The 6,477-nt window shown below is 37.0% G+C and overlaps 1 non-coding gene across 1 annotated transcript; it reads left to right on the top strand.

Moving 5' to 3' along the window:
• The first annotated feature begins 1,603 nt into the window (after positions 1-1,603).
• LOC148567986 (small nucleolar RNA R71) lies at positions 1,604-1,711 on the top strand. The gene has a single exon (XR_015882076.1). It is a non-coding gene; the product is annotated as a small nucleolar RNA R71 (small nucleolar RNA).
• The last annotated feature ends 4,766 nt before the right edge of the window (positions 1,712-6,477 follow it).

Genomic DNA, 6,477 nt, shown 5'->3' with positions numbered 1-6,477 from the left:
TTGGTTGTGGCCTCCCAACACCAAACTTAGAGTTTGACTGTGGGGGCTTTGGTTGACTCTACTTTGAGAGAAGCTTTTTCTGCTTCCTCTCCATGGATGCAGAGAGAGATCCTTGAGTTGTAAACACAAGGTTGTCCTTATTTAATTGAAGGATCAATTCTCCTCTGTCCACATTAATCACAGCTCTTGCTGTGGCTAGGAAAGGTCTTCCTAGGATGATGGATTCATCCTCTTCCTTTCCAGTATCCAGGACTATGAAATCAGCAGGGATGTAAAGGCCTTCAACCTTCACTAACACGTCCTCTACTTGTCCATAAGCCTGTTTTCTCGAATTGTCTGCCATCTCTAATGAGATTTTAGTAGCTTGCACCCCATAGATTCCCAGTTTCTCTATTACAGAGAGGGGCATGAGGTTTATCCCTGAACCAAGGTCACACAGAGCCTTAAAGATGATGGTGCCTATGGTACAAGGTATTATGAACTTTCCAGGATCCTGTTTCTTCTGAGGCAATGTCAATCGATCCAGATCACTTAGTTCATTGGTGAACAAGGAAGGTTCATCTTCCCAAGTCTCAATACCAAATAATTTGGCATTTAGCTTCATGATTGCACCAAGGAACTTGGCAGCTTGCTCTTCAGTAACATCCTCATTCTCTTCAGAAGAGGAATACACATCAGAGCTCATAAATGGCATAAAGAAGTTCAATGGAATCTCTATGGTCTCTAGATGAGTCTCAGATTCCTTAGGTTCCTCAGAGGAAAGCTCCTTATTGATCACTGGACGTCCCAGGAGGTCTTCCTCCTTGGGATTCACGTCCTCTCCTTCCCTTACAGGTTCGGCCATGGTGGTTATGTCAATGGCCTTGCACTCTCCTTTTGGATTTTCTTCTGTATTACTTGGGAGAGTACTAGGAGGGATTTCAGTGATCCTTTTACTCAACTGGCCCACTTGTGCTTCCAAATTTCTAATGGAAGACCTTGTTTCATTCATGAAACTTACAGTGGCCTTAGATAGATCAGAGACTAAATTTGCTAAGCTAGATGGATTCTGCTCAGAATTCTCTGTCTGTTGCTGAGTGGATGATGGAAAAGGCTTGCTATTGCTAAACCTGTTTCTTCCACCATTATTAAGGCCTTGTTGAGGCTTTTGATCCTTCCATGAGAGATTTGGGTGATTTTTTCATGATGGATTGTAGGTGTTTCCATATGGTTCACCCATGTATTTTAACTCTGCTATTGCAGGGTTCTCAGGATCATAAGCTTCTTCCTCAGAAGATGCCTCTTGAGTGTTGTTGGATGCAGCTTGCACTCCATTCAGACTCTGAGAAATCATATTGACTTGCTGAGTCAATATTTTATTCTGAGCCAATATGGCATTCAGAGTATCAATTTCAAGAACTCCCTTCTTCATAGGCGTCCCATTACTCACAGGATTCCTCTCAGAAGTGTACATAAACTGGTTATTAGCAATCATGTCAATGAGTTCTTGAGCCTCTGTAGGCATTTTCTTTAGGTGAATGGATCCACCTGCAGAAGTATCCAATGACATCTTTGATAGTTCAGATAAACCATCATAGAATATATCCAGGATGGTCCATTCTGAAAGCATGTCAGAAGGACACTTTTTGGTCAGCTGCTTGTATCTTTCCCAAGCTTCATAGAGGGATTCACCTTCTTTCTGTCTGAAGGTTTGAACATCAGCTCTAAGCTTGCTCAGCTTTTGAGGAGGAAAGAACTTGGCTAAGAAAGCCGTGACCAGCTTATCCCAAGAGTTCAGGCTGTCTTTGGGTTGAGAGTCCAACCATATTCTAGCTCTGTCTCTTACAGCAAAAGGGAAAAGCATGAGCCTGTAGACTTCAGGATCTACTCCATTAGTCTTAATAGTATCACAGATCTGCAAGAATTCAGTTCAGAACTGAAAAGGATCTTCAGATGGAAGTCCATGAAACTTGCAGTTCTGCTGCATCAGAGAAACTAGCTGAGGTTTCAGCTCAAAATTGTTTGCTCCAATGGTAGGAATGGAGATGCTTCTTCCATGTAAATTGGAATTAGGTGCAGTAAAGTCACCAAGCATTCTCCTTGCATTGTTGTTGTTGGGTTCGACTGCCATCTCCTTTACTTGTTCAAAATTTTCAATAAGGTTGTCTCTGGATTGTTGTATTTTAGCTTCTCTTAGTTAAACTCTTCAGAGTCCTTTCAGGTTCTGGATTAGCTTCAACAAGAATGCCTTTTTCTTTGTCCCTGCTCATAAGAAAGAGAAGAGAAAAAGAAAAGAAGAGGAATCCTCTATGCCACAGTAAAGAGGTTCCTTATTGTTAGTAGAAGAAGAAAAGAAAAAAATTCGAACACAGATAGAAAAGGGGGTTTGAATTTGGTGAGTGATGTGAGGAAGAGATGTTAGTAGATGAATAAATAAATAGAATAAGATGAAAGAGAGAGAGGATTTTCGAAAATAATTTTTGAAAAAGAGTTAGTAATTTTTGAAAAATAAGTTTTGAAAAAGGTTAGTAATTTTTTTGAAAAGTTTAAAATCAAAAGTTAAAATAATTAATTAATTAAAAAGAATTTTTGAAAAAGAGTGAGATATTTTCGAAAATTAGAGAGAGAAAGTTAGTTAGGTAGTTTTGAAAAAGGTAAGTAACAAACAAAAAGTTAGTTAGTTAGTTGAAACAAATTTTGAAAAGATATGAAGTTAGGAAGTTAGAAAAGATATTTTACAATCACTTTTTTTTTTGAAAAAGGTAAGATAAGAAGATATTTTTGAAAAGATATGATAGAAATTAGTTTTTTTGAAAAAGATTTGATTTTTAAAATCTCAATTAATGACTTGATTCACAAGAAATCACAAGATATGATTCTAGAACTTAAAGTTTGAATCTTTCTTAACAAGTAAGTAACAAACTTAAAATTTTTGAATCAAAACATTAATTGATGATGTTATTTTCGAAAATATGATGTAAAATTAAGAAAAATATTTTTGAAAAATATTTTTGAAATTTTTGAAAATAACTAAAAAAATTGAAAAAAAAGATTTGATTTTTGAAAAAGATTTTGAAAAAGATAAGATTTTTGAATTGAAAATTTGATTTGACTCATAATAACAACTAGATTTTTTTAAAAATTTTTGAAAAAGTCAAATCTAATTTTCGAAATTTTAAGAAGGGAGAAGGGAAAGATATTTTTTTATTTTTGAATTTTTATGATGAGAGAGAAAAACAAGAAAAATGATGCAATGCATGAAAGTTATGGATCAAAACAATGAATGCATGCAAGAATGCTATGAATGTCAAGATGAACACCAAGAACACTATGAAAATCATGATGAACATCAAGAACACATTTTTGAAAAATTTTTAATGCAAGGAAAACATGCAGGACACCAAACTTAGAATTCTTTAATGCTTAGATACTAAGAATTCAAGAATGCATATGAAAAACAAGAAAAGACACAAAACATTCAAATGCAAAGATCAAACAAGAAGACTTACCAAGAACAACTTGAAGATCATGAAGAACACTATGAATGCATGAATTTTTTCGAAAAATGCAAGATGAACATGTAATTGACACCAAACTTATAACATGACTCAAGACTCAAACAAGAAACACAAAAAATATTTTTGATTTTTATGATTTTATTATTTTTTTGTATTTTCTTTTAATTTTTTTTCGAAAATCATTTTGAAAAAGAAAAATAAGGATTCCAAAATTTTTAATATGAATTCCAGGAATCTTATGCTCTTTAGTCTAAAGCTCCCATCAAAGGGTCAGGCATGGCTTAATAGCCAGCCAAGCTTTAGTATGTAACTCAGACATGACACGCATAACATGCCTTACAGGCATGGCTTTACAGCCAGCCAGGCTTCAACATTCTTTATGAAACACTAGAATTCATTCTTAAAAATTCTGAAGAAAAATATATTTTTGAAAACATTTTTATTTTAAAATATTTTTTTATTTTTTTCAAAAACAGATGAGAAGTTTTTGAAAGATTTTTGAAAAATTTTTTGAAAACTTTTTGAAAAGAAAACGAAAAGAAAGTTACCCAATCTGAGCAACAAGATGAACCGTCAGTTGTCCAAACTCGAACAATCCCCGGTAACGGCGCCAAAAACTTGGTGCACGAAATTGTGATCTCTGGTAATGGCTCCAAAGGCTTGGTGATCTAATCTCAATTCATAATTTGTCACAACTTCGATACAACTAACCAGCAAGTGCACTGGGTCGTCCAAGTAATAAACCTTACGTGAGTAATGGTCGATCCCATGGAGATTGTTGGTATGAAGCAAGCTATGGTCACCTTGTAAATCTCAGTCAGGCAGATATAAAATAATTATGGAGTTTTCGAAAATAATATAAATTAAACAGAAAATAGGGATAGAAACACTTATGTAAGTCATTGGTGAGAATTTCAGATAAGCGTATAGAGATGCTTTCGTTCCTCTGAACCTCTGGTTTCCTGCTGTCTTCATCCAATCAGTCTTGCTCCTTTCCATGGCTGGCTTTATGCAAGGGTATTACCGTTGTCAATGGTTACATCCCCTCCTCTTGTGAAAATGGTCCAAATGCTCTGTCACAGCACGGCTAATCATCTGAGGTTCCCGATCATGCTGGAATAGGATTCACCCTCCTTTTGCGTCTGTCACTACGCCCAGCAATCGCGAGTTTGAAGCTCGTCACAGTCATTCAATCCCAGAATCCTACTCGGAATACCACATACAAGGTTTAGACTTTCCGGATTCTCATGAATGTCGCCATCAATCTAGCTTACACCACGAAGATTCTGATTAAGAGATCTAAGAGATACTCATTAAATCTAAGGTAGAACGGAAGTGGTTGTCAGGGACGCGTTCATAGGGAATGATGATGATTGTCACGTTCTTCACATTCAGGTTGAAGTGCAAATGAATATCTTAGAAGCAGAATAAGTTGAATTGAATAGAAAAACAGTAGTACTTTGCATTAATCTTTGAGGAACAGTAGAGCTCCAGACCTTAATCTATGGAGTGTAGAAACTCTACCGTTAAAAATACAAAAGTGAAAGGTCCAGGCAAGGCCGAATGGCCAGCCCCCATGATCTAAGAACCAGGCGTCCAAAGATGATCCAAAGATGTCTAATACAATAGTAAAAGGTCCTATTTATAATAAACTAGCTACTAGGGTTTACAAAAGTAAGTAATTGATGCATAAATCCACTTCTGGGGCCCACTTGGTGTGTTCTTGGGCTGAGCTTGAGTGTTGCACGTGTAGAGGTCCTTCTTGGAGTTGAACGCCAGCTTTTGTGCCAGTTTAGGCGTTGAACTCCACTTTGCAGCTTGTTTCTGGCACTGGATATTGAACGCCCGTTTGCGTCATCTAAACTTGGGCAAAGTATGGACTATTATATATTGCTGGAAAGCCCTGGATGTCTACTTTCCAACGCAATTGGAAGCGAGCCATTTTGAGTTCTGTAGCTCCAGAAAATCCATTTTGAGTGCAGGGAGGTCAGAATCCAATAGCATCAGCAGTCCTTCTTCAACCTCTGAATCTGATTTTTGCTCAAGTCCCTCAATTTCAGCTAGAAAATACCTGAAATCACAGAAAAACACACAAACTCATAGTAAAGTCCAGAAATGTGAATTTAACATAAAAACTAATGAAAAAATCCCTAAAAGTAACTAGATCCTACTAAAAACATTCTAAAAACAATGCCAAAAAACGTATAAATTATCCGCTCATCACCTTCCCTTTACCCTTTACCCGTTTGTGGTGTTATCTGCACATTTTTTTTTACAATTCAGTTCACTAACCCACTAACTATTTGATATATTACACCACTCACACTAACAGCATTTCTAACAAGAATACTCTCTACATCTACCCCCTTCTTGCTTTTGCCTTATTGGTCGTTTGACAGGTAGAAGAAGCGGGGCTTCAACTTTCTTTGATTCTGAACCTGAGAGGACCTTCCTTAGATTAAGGATGGAAGCAAGAGGAAAGAGAGTAGTTGGTATGGAGGAAGAAGAGGAGTATTTTGAACTAGACATGGATGAGAATATGGAGAACCATCATGAAGAAGAGGCTCACAACCATGGCAGAGAAGGCCCAGTGCATCATGCTGGGTATGAGAGAAGAGTTCTAGGATCCTACATCAATCCAAACCAAGGAAACTATGGAAGTAGCATCCAAAATCCAACCGTACATGCCAACAACTTTGAACTAAAGCCACAGCTCATCACCCTTGTTCAGAACAACTGTTCATTCGGAGGAAGTGTTCAAGAAGATCCCAATCAGCATCTAACCACCTTCCTGACGATATGTGACACTATAAAGTCTAATGGCATTCATCCTGACACCTACAAACTACTTCTATTCCCCTTCTCACTCAAGGACAAGGCATCTAAATGGCTGGAATCCTTCCCGAAGGAGAGCTTAACAACTTGGGAAGATGTGGTGAACAAATTCTTGGCAAGATTCTATCCTCCTCAAAGAATCAAC

The sequence above is a fragment of the Arachis ipaensis genome, chromosome B4, assembly GCF_059453495.1.
Source record: "Arachis ipaensis isolate K30076 ecotype BB chromosome B4, ASM5945349v1, whole genome shotgun sequence".
NCBI classification, from domain to species: Eukaryota; Viridiplantae; Streptophyta; class Magnoliopsida; order Fabales; family Fabaceae; genus Arachis; species Arachis ipaensis.
This window is presented reverse-complemented; position numbering and strand designations above follow the sequence as displayed.